At 55.7% G+C, this 16,563-nt stretch overlaps 1 protein-coding gene across 1 annotated transcript in view; it reads left to right on the forward strand.

Annotated features, from left to right (window-relative positions):
- The first annotated feature begins 1,611 nt into the window (after positions 1-1,611).
- The window catches only part of TMEM121 (transmembrane protein 121), a 37,365-nt gene continuing 22,413 nt past the window's right edge, over positions 1,612-16,563 (forward strand). The window contains exon 1 of the mRNA XM_074597147.1: positions 1,612-1,730. The gene's annotated coding sequence lies outside the window, so the exon portion shown is untranslated. The remainder of the gene's footprint in view (positions 1,731-16,563) is intronic.

A 16,563-nucleotide genomic window follows, 5' to 3' on the forward strand; every position in this document is an offset into this window, starting at 1 on the left:
CTGTTGGCCACGGGTTCGATAATTTTCCAGTAGTTAGCATCCCAGTGTGGAGGAATGGTAGCCACATCAGGGAGCTGAGCCAGTCAGCCTTGTCAGGGGTAACTGCTGCTTGAGAGCCAGCGGGAGACTCTGGGCCAGCCAATTCTGCATCTCACAAGGGTCCCCCATTCATGCCACAAAGGGACAGCAATTTCCTTTGCAAAGAGTGCGATGGTTCCCTCTTGGCAAAGCGCTGCGATCCTGTGGGTAGGAGGGGTGTGAGCAGGGCCGCAGGCTGGCCTCCCTCTGCCCTTCACCTTTCGGTGCTGAACATCCTCAGTGACAAAGACAAACTCACCGAGGAGCCACTTCTCCTGGGCCACTGGTTCTGCAGCCCAGGAAACACGCAAACTGAGGCTGGATGTCTAGGAAAGGGCTCAGCGCACCTAAGCCGCTGCTGTTAAAAGTCTGTGGAGTGAGAGAGATTTCTTGTGTCATCAGTTCCCATCCCATCCCACTCCCACCAAAGTCCACCTATGGCAGGGTGCCGTTGGGGTCAGAGCTGCCACAGCAATGCCCCCGCTGAAGCATCGTGTCCGTGGCTGGGCAGGGCTGGAGAGGTAGGAAGGCATGGCAGGGGCAGGAGCGGCACTGGGAAAGTGATACTGAGGGCACACGCCTGGCCTGGGCTCCCCATGGCATGGTGTAGGACCTCTGCGACGGGGGACAGGCCATAGGGTGGGGGAAAAGACTGGACAGCCCCCTCCCCATTTTCCAGGGGAGCAGGTGAGCCACCTTGGGCTCACAGCCAGAAGAAGGGCTTGAGGACAGTGTTCCGGACTCTGGGACTCGTCACAGCGCCCCAGGATGGTCACAGGGAGTCCTGGGCTCTGGCACTGAGACCAGATCCAAGGGCTGGGGCTGAGGACTCCTAGGACCCCAGGCTCCAGGACCTCCTAGGCTGGGGACCACAACCCCCAGGGATGGGGATGGAGATGGGGCGGGGGGGCGATGGAGGAGAGGTTCTGGTGGACTCTGGTGTTGCTCTTAGGTCCCAGGGCCGCGGACAGGCGTCCCGAGCTCTGCGAGCAGTCCCAGCCCCCCGCGGCATATAGGGACGGGATCCCAGATGACGGGTCGCTCTCGGCTGCCAGGAACGGAGATGGGGGTCCCGCACCGCAGGATGGCGGTGGAGGAAACCCCAGCCCCGGGGAAGGGGGGTCCCGGGGGACGGGACTGCGCCCGGCTCCTGCAGAGAGGGTGGCGGGCTCGGGGGAGGGGGGGGGGTCGCAGATGTCCCCCTCCCGGCGGCGCGGGGCGGAGGGGGCGGTGGGCACGGCCCCCCCTCCTCTCCCCGCCGCACCGTCGCGCCGCCCCGCCGCCCGCCCCCAGCGCGCCTCCCGCGGACGGCGGAGCGCGGCGCGGGGCCGCGGGGCCGGCGGCGAGCGGCGGCGGCGGCGAGCGGCGAGCGGCGGCGGTGGCGGGGCGGCCCGCAGCCCCCGACGGCAGCGGCGGCGATGCGGACAGGCGGGGCGGCGGGCGGGCAGGAGGGGCGGCGGGGGCGCCGCGCGCCGCGGGGCTGAGCGGCGGGGGCGGACGGGGCTCCGCGGCCCCGGGGCGGCGGCGGCGGGGCGGGGGGGTGCGGGAGTGGGGGGGGTGGGGGGCACCCGTCCGCCTGCCCGCCCGCCCGGCGCCGCGCCCGGCACACGGATTTACGGCGCGGACTGCAGCCCCCGGAGAGCCCCCCCCAGGTAAGGCATCGCCGGCAGCACCGGGAGTCCCTCGCCGCCCCGGCGGCGCCTCTCCGAGCATCCCCCCCTCCTCCCCCCCGCCCCCCGCCTCCTGCCGGGCTCCGGACGCGGCACAAGTTTACCCCGTTGCGATCCCACCGGGCACCGTCTTCCCCTCCCTCCCCCCACCCCCGCCACGCTTCTCCGCCATCGGATGCTGCAGGGATGGGGCTGCCCCCCCTCACCCCCCCTTCGCCCAGCCGCTCGCCCTCCGCTCCCCGCTGTGCCGCCGGCTCCCCCGAGCCCCCTCCCCGGCGGGGGAAAGTCATGGGCCGGGGTCCCCTCGGGCAGCGCCGCGCAGCGTCCGTCCGCAGCGGGGGGGTGCCGGGGGCTGCGGCCAAAGCGCCCCCCCCCCCCCCCCCCCCCCATAAGGAGGGTCGGCGGGGGGAGAGCGGAGCCGGCTGCTTGGGCTGACGCGGGAGAAGCCTCTGTTGCTTTTGAACCAAAGTTGGCTGCGGGAAAACGAAGGCTCAGCCCGGGAGCCCCGGGGTGGGACCCGCGGGACGGGGGGGGGTCCTCGCAGGGCTGGGGGCGCCGGGTGCCTCGCCTCGGCGGGTGGCCATCCCGGTCTCAGGGATGCTCTCCGGGATGCTCTCCGGTTAGGCCTCAGCTGGAGGATGCGAGAGCCGCGGTTGATCTCCGTCCTCTCCAGGGAACGTGAACTCCCTCCGGCCCTCCTCGCAGCGGGGCTGAGTGCCGGGGGGGGCCTCACCTTGCGGGTAGGGGATGCTCCCGGTGTCCGCACTAGCCCTTCCCCTTTGTGGTAGACCTCGGAAAGCCAGCGTGGGAGAGGTGGCAGAGTCCGTGGGAGAGGTGGCAGAGTCCGTGGGAGAGGTGACACAGCCCGGGGGAGAGGTGGCACAGCCCGGCATGTCACCCCAGGGCACGGGGAGGGGGGTCAACCCTCCTCTGGGGTGGTGAGCGCGTTCTGAGTGGGACCTTCCCCTCTCCTACCCGGCTAGCAGAGGTGCTGCCCGCCCGCAGACCTGATGTGCATGGGAGGACGTGGGTGCTGCCGGGGCCCCTGCCTTGCTGGCACCGTGGGGCGTGGATTTTACTTGGTGGGTGGGTGGGGGGAAGCTTTCCCGTGCCTGGAAGATCCCCGTTTGCAGCCTTTCCCCCCTCTTTCCTGCGCGGTGGCAGACTGTCACCATCCAGCGGGCAGACGGGCTGTGCAGCTGAGCCGTGACTTCCCGTGGGTGCGGGGTATCGATCCCCGCGGAAGTTGTGCTCAGCCCGGCGTGTCGTCTGGGGAGCCTCATCTGATGCTCCTGAGCCAGAGGGGGGGTCAGATCCAGAGTCCTCACTCCAGACACTCCGCTGTCATACTACTCGTCAGGCAGCAGGGCCGCTGGCACGAGGGTTTAGGTGTCCCATGGTGGTTTTTGCTAGGAATCTGGATGCCTCTTTAGCTGTGAGCCGCCATCACCTGAGCCCACCCTAATGCCCAGTCCCGCTACCATCCCCTCCCCATCTCCCCAGCCTGCTGAGCCCTGGGGGTCCTGGGTAGCTGCTTGATCCACTGTTGTGCCAGGCTCCATTCAGGCTGCGGGATATCCACCCCCCGCAGCCGCACATCGCAGGTGGCACTCGCCCTCTCCCCCAGGTGCCTGTCGGGTGCAGAGGTTCACCTGCAGGACTGGAAGTGAGTGCAAAGAGTCTGATCGCTGCATGCAGAATCCTGCTCCAGAAATCCCCTTCTCCTGAGCATCACCAATGTAAGGTGAAATAAGCACGGATCCTGCAGTTTTAGGGCTCTCTACAGGTTTTGCTGCAACCAACAGTAGCCCAGGCTGAATATAAAATGGTTTTTTTCTCTGGTTCCCGATGCAAAGCTTTTGCTGTCAGAATGAAAACAGATGCTTGGCTGCCTGTTTAAGCCAGTTTTACAGAAAATCGCCTCTGGTTAAGACACTAGCAGTACTAGGAGCTCCAGCCCCGTCCCGTTTACCTCTGTGGCTTCAAAGGCTGCCTGGGCATAACTGTTCTTAAACTCCCCTGGACCTGGCAGAGCCAGGGTTGATGCCAGAGAGCAGTATCCCCCGGCTCCCTTTAAAAAAATAATAAGGGAAATAAATACAAAGCACCGTGCAAATGCTGGAGGAGGGTTTCAGAGTGGCAAGCTGGGGAAGCCAGCATGGTTTGGCACAGCGTTGCAGTTTGGAGCTCCAGTCTGGAGCTGGAGTCCCTGCTGCCGCGTCCCCGTGTCCCCACCTGGCTGCAGGCGCCCTGCTGCGTGCTGCAGGCACTCCGAGCAGCTCTTCAAAGAAAACCCAGCGGAGCATCTGGGCCCTGGCTCCTCTGCCGCCTCGGCGTGGAAAGGCAGCGGCATCAGTGGGATGTCCCCCAGGAGTGCCGTGTACAGGCACACACCAACCCAGGAGACAGCCCTGCGTATTTAGCACAGAGATCCAGAGAGAGAGGGTTTTCCTGCGCCTGTTTTGCTGCTTTAACAAATTCATGGGTTGCCACCGGTATTTCACTATGGGCCACATAAAAAGCACGGCCCAGGTGCTGTGGTGGAGCTCATCGTCTGGCTGGGTTTCATTTGGTGACTGGGACGGCGGCAGGAGGGAGGTGTGGGTCCTGCCGCAGGCTCAGGGTGTCCCCCTTTGTGCACAGGGGGGACCGGAGCTCGCTCGTGCTGGCCCCGAAAGCCACGGCTGGGCTCTGCTGGACCATGGCTACCTGGGGGGCTACCTCTGCCTCTCACTTTGCTGGTGCTGTGAGAAGTAGCTTTGTGTATAAATAGGGATTTCTTCAAACTCCTGGGAGGAGCAGCTGGCAACGGAATAGCTCTGTGGCAAAAATGTGTGTGTGTGTGTGAACTCCAGTCTAAAAGGGAGAGGGAAAACATCCAGAGTTACGGAACTAATGCAAATGGAGTTGGCTTTCATCTCTCCCTGCAGCATCCTTTGTGGAAGGCATTTGCATTTCCCCTAAGTCAGTTCCTCCCTACCTGTCCCTCAAGCAAATCCAGAGCTGTAGAGCAGAGGGAAGCCTTTTCACAAGGTGAGGGGTGGCTCCCCAGATCTGGAGAGGGAGGTGAACTCAAAATATTTGGGAAGGAAAGCTCTTCTTTTAAGGCAGCAACTCTAGCCACGGCAATGGATTGCACCGTTCCTGAGCTCCCACCAGGCACCACATGCGGGTGACCCATCTTGGGCGGTAGGGGGGGGACAGGGTGGGTTACACATACCACTGTCCTCACCCTGGCACAACTCCGGGATGCCATCAGGACGTGCTCCTGCGAGCGGGTGCTCGGAGCGGTCCGGCATCCCCCCCATTTAGATGTGCTGGGAGATCCCTGTGGCTCCCATCTAACAGCCACCACCCTGGGGGACCCAGGTGTCCTCTTCCCCCACCCCCGGTGGGGGCTGCTGGGGCTGGGGGCGGCAGGCAGCTCCAGGTTGGACTGCTGCCTCCAGCTCAGCAGAGACACAAACAAACCAGGATTTCCTGAGCACTCTAGCAACAGCTATTAGCTATGCTAAAAGGATTAACAGCTCTGCAGGACTCATCAAGTGTTTAAAACATAACTCGAGCATCAAAGGCGGCTCTTATGGGCTCGCATTTTCACATCAAGTAATTCTGAAAATTCCTATCCAACTTAATTAAAACATCCGCTAGGCTCGTTAAAAGCGAAAAAAAAAAACCAACACAAAGGCCTTTTTTTCCTTAAGCACCAAGCCATTTTGAAGAGAGGAGTTTACAGAAAAGTATGCAGACTTCTTTGTTAAAGAATCACCTTTGTGAAAGTCTCCTTTCCCCAGACCACTGTGTCTGATTAATCTCGAGCTTTCCAAAAAGGAAATAAATATGGGTTTTTGTTGTTGTTTTTTTTTTTTTTTTCCCTCTGGCTAGGGACCACAGAAGAAAGATGAAAAAGTGAGAAGAGCTTTGTAGAGAAAGTTAGATAAGAGGGTGGGGGAGCGTCAAAACCAGACCTATAATAGGAAACAAGCCACTGAAGTGCTGGTGAAAGTACCTTTCATCTTTAAGGCTCCAAAGTGCTGTGCGGCGCATGAATACACCCAAGGGCTGGAAGATAATTGGTGACAACTAGCGTCATGAGATGAAGTCACCACCTTGGCTGGCGGCAGAGTCATCACAGGCAGGTTCGCCGGCCATCAGTCCCTGACTGCCTCTCTGCCCGCTGGGTTTGTCACCGGTGGTGTGAGCTGGCTCACCCAGCCAAGCTGTTCTGCAAGAGCCCAGGCCAAAGTTTTAGGTGCCACACTTGTGTGACGCTTACACGAGGACGCGTGGTCACGAGCTGGCCCGGCATGGCCAAGGCGTGATGGTACTAATGAGCCCCTTCCCAGGCTCCTTCCCCCCTTCGGGTGCTTGGTCCTGGGCAGCATCACCATCATCTCCCGTAGGGCTGTGATTTAATTCTCCTTCCCTGTGGTATGCCCAGTCGCGGTGACGTTGGGTCATTCCCAGGCTTCAGCGTTATGTCCTCCCCGACCGGTCTCACCATCCTCTGTCTGCCTCAGAGGCTTTAGTTATTTCGCGTGCCCTGGAGGGACTTAAATTGGGAAGAGAGGCTCCCGCTGTACGAGGTACAGCTGGGGTGGTGCCACTGGAGCGATGGCTGCATTGAACACAATATTTAAACTTTTTTGACGTCCGTAGAGGCCTTGAACATTTTAGGATTTCATCCCATTATGTTAATTTTGTTGGTTTTGATCAATAACAAATTAGCATCCCCCAAAAAGAAAAAAGGATTAAATAGCTCCTCTCTTTCCTCTTGTTTACGGGTGAGTTTGATTTCTTCCTCTTCACGCTGCCCTATGTGGTCAGAGGGTGCCTGGCAGGGCAGTGCTGAGAAATGCCACCCGGAGCAGAGCTGCTCCTGCTGCATCTCCCGGAGAAGGTTTGCAGCACGCTCTTTGCTTCCCACGTGGCAGTTTTCTTGAGGCAGATTGCAGGACTTGAGCGAACGGCCCCCTGCCCCTGGGGACCCCCTGGGCTGCCCCTGGGGACCTGCCATGCTCCGATGCCGGGGACAACAGGCTGCAGTTCTGGTGGCACAGGAACCAGTCTGCGAGCACAGACTTTACACCCCTGCACTTGGTGCACGGTCGGGATGTGAAATGCAGGAATTAGGAGGTAGACAGGGTTTTAACGTCAAGTGTTTATAGCGCCTTCCTCGCTTTGTGTCTAGACATAGCTATAAATGAGGGAGAGGGCTATTACCTAGGAATAAAACTACCGAAACCAGCCCTGGAGAGCTTGTTGCTGTATTTCCAAGGAATGGGGAGATTCCTTATGATTAATGTAACAATATCGAAGGCTATAAACTCGCCGCAGTTGGGTACTGAGTCCGGGGACACACTTACAACGTACCTGCCACTTGCAGCTTAGACTAAGCATTAACTATGGGCTCTCACCAGCCCGTGGCCATTCCTGGGGCTGCCGCTTGCTTACAGATCCTGGGTTCGGTTCGACGGACTCCACCAACTGCAATGGCCTCATAAAACAGCCCAGCGATCGCTGAGGTGTAATTTCTCATTGCGGTGTGGACCAGCGGTGGAGTGGAGCCGAGCAGGGGTTGCGGGCAGAGCCCGGACTGCGCAGCTCACTGGGAAGCTCTGCTTTCACGCCAGGGAAAAGGCAGGGAAAAGCAGGAGCACATGTGTGGACAGCCCGTGCCACCGCTGAGCGCTCTGAGCGGTGCCGCGGTAGCGTGGTTGGGGGCATCAAGCACCGGCGCGGATGGGGAACGCCTGGGATCTAAACCCAGAAACCCATCCCAGGCCTGACTTGCAAGATCATGCCCGGTAAATACTGGTGGGAGAAGTTAGGCTGCAGGGATCTCATTTTCTTGAATGCAAATTCTTCTCTCTGATCTCTGCTTCTGCCACGTCCAGCACAGTGGGGTCTCGGTCTCTGCCTAAGGCTTTTTGCAATACTATTACAGCATCAGCAAAAGTAATGAAGAAGAGAATGGATTCCCTGGAAAAATACCATGAAGTAAACCACTGACGTGCTCTTGACAGTCTCCACAGCTGGAGCACAAAGATTTATTTTTTCATGTAAGAGGAACCTACCTACGCTGGGTCTGAATGATGGAGCGGAGTGGCAGGGGATGTCTCTTCTGAGACCTGGGTCAATGGGCTGTCATTAGAGGGTGAAAAAGGGGATGGAAAGGGTCACGCGGCAGTTGGGACCTGCCGTCTGCGGGGGGAAGGATGGGAAGGAGCAGCAGCGCGAGCGGTGGGGAATTTGGGTCAGCACCTTTTGTGCCTGCAGGAGATGCTCCCCAAATTAGGTTTCCTCCCCCAGGTTACATTTCCTCCTCCAAATTAGGTTTCCTTCCCAGACTGTGGGACCGAGTCCAGGCTTTGTCATCCCCAGGAGTTTTCTTGTGCCACGCATTCAAGATTAGGAGGCGCTTGGGTAATACAGGCCTCCTAAGTACCCAAAATCGATTAAAAGCTGCTCTCATTTGCCTCCATAAAGGATGCCATTGGGAATACAGCGACGCTTCTTGGATGTGAGTAAATATTGGCCTTGAATGAAGTCGCTGATAATGGGAGATAAGTTATCAACAGCTGTTTAACCTAATATTACTTCCATACAAGATAACAGTGAGCTTTTGCAAGAGGTTAATAACTAGATGCAGAATCCATCACCGCATACAAAACCACCTGACAAACTGCAGCCTTAATTTTCCCCCTGGAGCTTTATTAGAGCTGAAGGAACACGTAGCAGGGAAACGTGCTGGTGGGTCAGGCCCAGCTCCGGCAGCAGCCGAAGGTGAAACTGTTGAGTACGTGGCTCTGTGCAGTGACCAGGGGAATAAACGTGTTTCCCTGGGGGTGTAGCTCCTCCGCATCAGAGGGGCCAGGATGGCATCGTTATAAGGTTATTTTAGCAGAGGTTTTGCTGCTGCTCATCAGGCTTGATTCCTTGTGCCGGGCGATGCCTGCATCGCACATGGAGCACAGTGGCCATGGAGCAAAGAGTGAAGGAAGGCAGGTTACACCTGGCATAGATACAAATACTTGGGAAGCAGTGTTGAAACACAAAGCGATGGGGCCAGGCTCTTCTCAGTGGTGCCCAGCGACAGGACAAGGGGTAACGGGCACAAACTTGACCACAGGGAGCTCCATCTCAACGTGAGGAGGAACTTCTTTCCTGTGAGGGTGGCAGAGCCCTGGCACAGGCTGCCCAGAGAGGTGGTGGAGGCTCCGTCTCTGGAGACATTCCAAACCCGCCTGGACGCATTCCTGTGCCACCTGCTCTGGGTGACCCTGCTCTGGCAGGGGGGTTGGACGAGGTGATCTCCAGAGGTCCCTTCCAATCCTATGGTTCCATGATTCTATGATCCCCACAAAAGGGAATGTGGCTGATCCTAGATAAGATTTTCGCCCACAGTTACGCGTATATTTTCCACATTGTCTTAGACAGCTACTGGTATGCCTGTTAACAGCCTGCTGTTGAACCTGCAATTCCACCAGGTTTTTAGAAAGAAGAGGTTGGCAAGGGCCAGGAGCACTCGTGGAGATGGGGAGGGCTCTGCTAGCGAGTGGCGCTGGGCTCTGCAGCCAGCGGCACACACTGGACTTCCCCAGAGAGGGGCTTCTCCCCCAGCGTTACCCAAAGCCCAGAGCTGAAGCTGAGGAGATCTTTCCAGACACCTCCCCAGCGCCGCAATGTAGGACTACGCCGGCTATTTTAATTAGGTTCCTCTCACTCGATCCTGGCCACAGGTACTGTAGCCTTTCGGCGTTCAGCTTCACAAGTCCGAGCCATCTGCTAAGGGAAGGTCCAGGGGTGGGATGCGGAGGGTGCAGACCACCACCTGGCCTCCTCCCCCTGCAGGCTTCTCCATGCTTTCCCTGAGCATCAGACGGAGACGAGGTCACCGGTGTTAATGCCTGGCTGGGACATGCCTTGGATGTCTCCAAAGACACTGCTCAGCTCAACCGAGCCCTTGGCGGAGGCTCCCGGTAGGAGCTGGGCCGGCTTTCAGTGCTCCTGGCTCCCAGCCCCTGCTTTCTCCAGCAGACCACACTGTTGCTCAGCAAAGCTGGCTGCAGATGCTAGGACGGCAGCTGCAGTCCTATTGATCCCTGTGGGGATGATGAGCCCAAATGAAGACCCTTGGGAAATCAGCAGAGAATATAAAAATCTGGCTGCAAAGCAGCGGCTGGGGCTGTGACAGCTCTGCGGATAAACCCGTGTGAGAGCCCAGCTGTGCAGAGCATCCAAGAGAGCCTGCTTTGAAAGGCGGGTTTGGTGCTCAAGGATACGTAGGGAAATCTTCATCCCTTCCCATGAGCCTATCGCACCTCTCCCTTCTCCCGTAGGAAGCGGATCCAGGTCCCTGCAGCCACAGAGGGGACGAGTCCTCGGTTCCCCTGGGGCCAAGCGGTTCTTCCTCAGGTTGTGAGGCTGAAGGGAGCAAACAGACGAGCGCCGTGGAAACATGCTCTCTCCAAACCTCCCATGCTCTCAGGGCTGGGAGGGTCTGAGAAACACTGCGGCCCCCCTGAAATGAAAGGAATCTCCATTTCCTACCACTGCAGCAGCTGTTGCACAATTGTTGGGGGGGGGGAGATGTGCATTTGCAGGCCCTGCTGCACTCCTGGCATTTAAATCTTGTCTCCTGAAGTAGCTGGGCACGCGTGGGGTGCTGTGTGTGCCTGAGGGCGCTTTGGCCTTGCTCAGGTGGGTGGTAGAAAGCTGCTACGCTGCCCCAGCACGTTGGCAGCTCTGGGCAGTCGTTGTTGGGCTAGCCCCATTAAACGGCTCGTAGCGCTACCCGCGTAGGCAAGCGCATCTCTGGGGACTTGCTAGTAACTCCGGTTAAGAAGAAAACCGCTATTAATCCCTGTGTGTGGCTGTTTTTTCCCCAATTCAGGTATTTCAGCTGAGCTTTCCTATAGCCACCCCCTGCCCTTGCCCGCCATTTACACTGCGAGGTTGAAGCGTAGTCTGGTGGAAACGTAATTATTAAAGATCCCAAGTTCTTGCGTTATTAAAGCCGGGACAGCCCGGGTTGACCCCTGTGGACTTGTATTGCCTGTGTTTAAAAAGGACAAGAAATTCCTGTCGATCTGCTGGCAGCACGTAAGCGAGTTCCTCACGCAGAGGCTCAGCAGGTTCTGCATCCAAGCAGCTGCTGCTGTTTGCAACCTTGCCATTCTCTTCCAGAGCTGGATTTTAAGCTCCTGCTGCCGATTCCCTCTGCGAGCAAGATGCTGGCTGGCGGTGGCTCTCCTGCATTTCCAGAAGAACCTGCTACACAGAAGTTCTGCCCATCAACACCTCCCCTTGCTCCACACATTTCGGCTTCCCAATGTGCTGGTACCGCACACCAGTGGGGCTAATGAAGCTTTCATTGCGGCCACACATCCTTTTCCTGGGCAGCTTCCACGTAATTAATTTACCTGTGGAGCCATTGGCTCCTATTCTAAAGCTTTCTTTTAATCCCTGTGCAAAATACCCAGCTTCTGGTTTGCTGCTGTTGGAATTCCCCTGATGGATCTTAAATTCCAGTGAGCGTGACCGTACAGCTCCACGGGAAGGGGACCCTCTTCCTTCCGCCCTTCCCCATCCCTTCTGCAGTTACAGCAGTACACTCACTGCTTTCTTCAGTTCTTATTTCCCTGGTAGAACTCAATCTCATGTTTTCTTTGGTTTCTCCTTCGATTTCGTAGCTTTTCCAATCTTCCCGCATTTTCTGTGGCTACGCAGCTCATCCCACCTCATAGCCAGCAGGATTTTTTCACCTCGCGTCACATCGCGTGCCCTTAGACTTTGGGCAGCGCTTGTGCCTCCAGTGGAGGTCACGGTAGGGCTTAATCACTACTTAATTAATTCCGCTCTGCCCTCCTGTGTAACCAGGCTTTGGCAGCAAAGCCTCACGGTCCCACACGGATCTTGCCTCAAATTCAAAGGAAGCAAGGAGCGTGGCTTTGAACCCCCTCTTCCCACCCAAACCTAGCAAGGGGAGCATAGGACAGTTATAGTTGCGAAAGATCTTTGGGAAGCTGTTGCCGCGCTCGATTTTCTTTGGCAAAAGGCAAAATAAAGCCATCCGGGGGAGAGGGAAGAAAGAGTAGAGGAAAACGCAGCAGACGTCAAAGGAGAAAACGCTGAAGGGGAAGAGAGAACCAGCACCCTTAATGTGAATTTGGGGGGAATTTATAAAGCTGAAGTCAAATACTCGCAGAGCTCGCGTAGTTTAGATCGCATTATTGAGACTCATTGCTTTTCATTAACTTTCCAGCCACCCGGGTTCAGGTGTCAGCTCAACATCAAACCCGCAGCCGATCAAAACTTTTCTCTGTTTGAAAAATTGCTGGAAAAATCGGGTTCTCAGGTGAATGACTGATTTTATGAGGCACCTGCCTTCCTCGATGCTGTTAAATCATTCAAGATCAAAAAATCTGAAAACGGATATTTGGGCCTGAAATCCAGTACTGAGCTGCAGCTGGAAAAAGCAGAAAAAATGGTGTTGCATTTATTTATAAGTGAGGGGCCTGTATTTCCCCCCCCAGGTGCTATGGGGGCTTCCTTCTCCCTGCCTCTCCGAAGAGGTGGGGCAGGATCCAGGGCACTGCCTTCCCCGGAGAACAACACAGAAAGCGATTTTGATTATTTCCACAATGAATAACATCATTTCTCAGCTCTCCCTGCCAAGGATGCTCTCCCCTGGCTTGGCGGGGCAGGAAAAGATGCTGTCGAACTGGGAAGGACAGCTGGCTCAAGCAGCTCCAGGATGAGGGTTGTCCATCACTGCTGTTGATTTTGTCGGGAGGAAAAGTGGAAGTGGGTCTAGTGGGAGTGAAAGAGGCTTTCCCAGAATAGCTAGGATTTACTGGGGGCTGAGACACACACATCGCGGAAGCTCCGGGTCTGCTGTTTTATTTCTGCCTCACCCCTCTGAAATATAGGGATTACTGCCGGAATGACAGAGGTATCGGGTGAAAACGGCCAAGTGAGATGTTACTTATGGTGGGTGCTGTGTGAGGAGTGCACGTCTTGGAAGATGTGGTGGAAGCCCAGGTGAGCAGCCCGGCTGCAGGCAAAGGGACCGAATTTGGATCGGCAGTGGGTACCGATGCCACTGAGGCACCCCCGATCAAGGGTTTTTAGTTCCACAGGGGCCTCCTACAAAATTCAAAGCCGCTGTAAAGCTCGGGGTGTCTGACCACACTTTTGCACTACATTCACAGCAGAGCGACCTCCTCAGCTTGAGTTGTAGCCAAAACGTCTGCAATCCGGTGTGGGATGTTATTGTAGCATCCCAGAAACTCTCTGGGACCCTGTAACGGAACGCATGCCCCACGCATCCAGCGGGGAAGTTCAGGATCCCTCATAAAACTTACTTGGGAGTTCAGGATCCCTCATAAAAACACAGCCTGGTGCTTCTCGGCGTGGAACATGGTGAGCTCTGCCTGCCTCCTGCAGCATGGTGGTCCTTTAGTTGCTGTCTCCAGTGGTATCAGCAAGCACATATGCGAAATCCCACTGGTAGCTTCTACTGGTCTTCTGCATCACGTCGTCAGGTTTAATGCAAAGTGTCTGCAAGCCGTCGCTGGGCAGGAATTCATCGTCAGCCGGCTGTCAAGCTTAATTGGGTTGTCCTGTAAAATATCTTGCATATAAGTAAATCAAAAAGAGTGGGGCCCATGAAAGGGCCAGCGTGTGGCACATTCATGTTATTTATAGGCTCCTCTGTGATGCTCATCACCATGAAAGCTATGAAGGTCAATGCTGACAGTTGTAAAGAAATGCCATGTGTGTTTAAAAAAAATAATAAAAAAGCAGCACATGTATGAAATAAAGCGGGGTTAACAGGTTCCAGTGGAGCTGGGAGGGAAGAGTGCAGTGTCCTGCAGGGAGCCCTTGGCCCCACAACAGCAAGATGCATGGGGAAGGCAATAGTAGGTCTGTAGGACTTCTAAGGCTATAGAGACCAGAGCCCTGGTGCCCCAGGTCCTGCCATCTCCTTGGAAAAATTGGGAATAAACCCCGACTCCCATTCTTGGTGTCCTCTGCACCAGGGCTGGCCCAAAGCTCCATACTTCCTTCTTCCAGCCCAAGTTGATCCATCGCCAGTTTATCCTCTTCTGTTCCTGCGACAACCCAGTCCTTTGGCTTAAATAGCAGCCGTCCTGGTGCTTGCGGCCCCGCTGCATTCATCTGCACTGCCTCTGCCTTACCAGGCTGGTTGGGAGGGTTTGTGCCAGGTGGGCACCCCGTGCAGCGTGTCACGGCATGGGACAGTGGCTCTGCAACCCCAGCCAGGTCCATTCCTGACCTGGATGGGGCTGCCAACAGCCCCTGCTGAAGCTGAGGCCAAACAACCCAAAAGTACCCACATGGAGGAGGCTGGAGATCCCTTCAACCAGTTTCTCCTCTTCAGGATGGAGCCCTCATTTACCAGCCCATTTTTCATACCTTTCTGTTTTAATTACACTGAAGCCAGTGGCAATTGCTCACCCCAAGCTTACTTTCTCTAGCTGGCGCTTTTATAGTGTTCTTTCTACTTACAAAGCCAACAAAAGCAACATCTCCTCATGTCAGTTCTGTAATTGGCAGGTAAAAGGCCTGCTCCAGCCACATCCAAACAGAATTGGTTTGAGCACCTGCACCTCAGTCTCTGCCTGGAAAGTATTTTCTTGCAAAACAGTATCAGACCCAGCAGCACTACTCCAAAATGACTCCCAGGGAGAGGTATAGCAAACCCTCGCCGTGTTCCTTTTAATTCTAAAACTACCTGGCCTCTCAGCAGGTGCCAGTGATCCTAATTCCTCCATGTAGCTTGGTCAGGTTCTTTCTCTCAGTGGATACACCTGCATCTTCTTGCTTGTGTCAGGTTGTGTCTTTCCCTCAGAGTGTCACATCTCAGTTTTGACCCTAGAAACCCAGGTCCTTCATGCATCTCTCTCTCTCTCCTTGTGAGAAAACCTTTCCATAAACCCAAATCTTCCTTCTCCTTAGCTAGCTGTGGCTCTTCCATCTCTTGTCAGGAGTTTTTTTCTCTAAGGACCGGTGGAGGTGTCTTGAACAAGGCTGTTTCTCAGCAGCTTCCCTGGTGCGTGCAGTGCCTTTCCCGTCATCCTTGCTTCTCTGCAGCAGAAATCAACCCCTGCCTGTTTTTCCCTCACATGGGGATAAGTGGGTGCTTTTTCCCCTTGTGTTTGTGTCTCCTCTCCTCGCTCTCCGCGGGCAGTCTTAGTTCCTTGGCTCCTGTTGATGACAGGCCTTTTGTTTCCATGAAATAAATGCCATATTCCCATGACAGCCACCCCTGGACTCAAGTAACTGCTCCCAGCCCTGCACCTGAGCCGCCGCGAGGACACGTTCCTCACCGTGTCGGGAAAGCTCCAGGGGACATAAAAGTCGTTATTAAAATCACTATTTCTGCCTGTTGATGGTAACCATATTTCCATTCCTGCATGAGCGTGGGGGTTCACACATATATGTTCGTAAGGGTTCAATTTATGCTTTCTTAATAACAGTGAAGCGCCTTTGCCAAAGGCATTTGGTTAAAGAACTGAAGTAAATAAATGAACTGGGAATTTGGTCTGGGGAAAGGGAAGTCAGGGGCTGTCCCAGAGTTTATACACGTGCTCCACTAACATTTACTGCCCTGTCACCCACTGTTAGTCCCACGGACACGATGGGTCCTGCTCTTAGAAACGAGCCCACGTGGGTAATGAATGCTGCGCAGCTGGTGTAACGCTTCCTATGGCTCCTGCAGCTCCGTTCAAGAGCTCTTCTTGCAGAGCAAATACACAGGGGCTTTTTTTGCTCTAAGACTTACATGCTTATTAAGCTTTTTGCGGCAGAAAGGATTGCAAGGCAATTCAGCTTGCGAGATCCGTCATGAATCCACGTATATGTTATGAGTGGCAACGATATGCATGTGCCCTGGGCTTTACCCAATCATATCAAGCAGTAATACAAGTCAGGGTGAAAATAAATCTTAACACTAACTGCCCTACATGAGGCGAATACTTGCTTTACATAAAACCTAATTTTAGAACGGCAAGACTGCGTCCGATCCACTTTGTCTCACCATGACTTAGCATAATGACATACATATAGATAAGCGTATATATAAAAATATATATATCTGTAAATGCGCTCTTTTTTTCCCCTATTTTTGTGATGAATGTACGTGCCCCAAGAGCTGGCACTTGCTCTCCCGGTGGGGAATCTCTTGCACGCTGGCAATCCTTCTGGTCCTGGCCTGGGCACGGGGAAGGCAGCGCGGGCTCCCAGCCCTGCCGCGTTAACACGCAGTCAGCGTGATTTCTTTGGGCAGCAGCAGCTGGGGAATGCCAAAGCGTGGCTTGAACGCTGACTTCCAGCATCGCTGGGCTCAACACATCACCCTGGGGAAAAGGAAACGCTGACGGCGAGGGGGGGTGTCAGGCCCTGGGGATGCTGGCAGGGGATGCTGCCTGCAGCCCTGCCTCCCTTGCCTGCCGCAGCTGGCCTCCACCGTGGTGGTTTCAGCGCCGGCAAAACAGCGGTGTCAAAACGCGCTGTAGTGTGGGATTAAATGGTTTGCATGCCCTTTGCCTGATAGCAATGGAGGGCGTTCAGGGAATGCCAGAGGTTTCCAGGGAATGCCCCGAGGGAGTCAGGATGTGCTCAGGTTTTCAAGTGCTCTGGAAAAAGCAGAGAGCTTTGCTTTTCAGAAAAAAAAAAAAAAAGCACTTTTCAGCATTATGCTTTCCTGCCTCCTCCCTGTGCCGAGTGTCTGAGTTCATTTATGCAGCTATATTAACTTTCACTTCACCTTTCAGTCATCTTTCCT

Source organism: Larus michahellis, chromosome 8 (genome assembly GCF_964199755.1).
Source record: "Larus michahellis chromosome 8, bLarMic1.1, whole genome shotgun sequence".
Lineage (NCBI taxonomy): Eukaryota > Metazoa > Chordata > Aves > Charadriiformes > Laridae > Larus > Larus michahellis.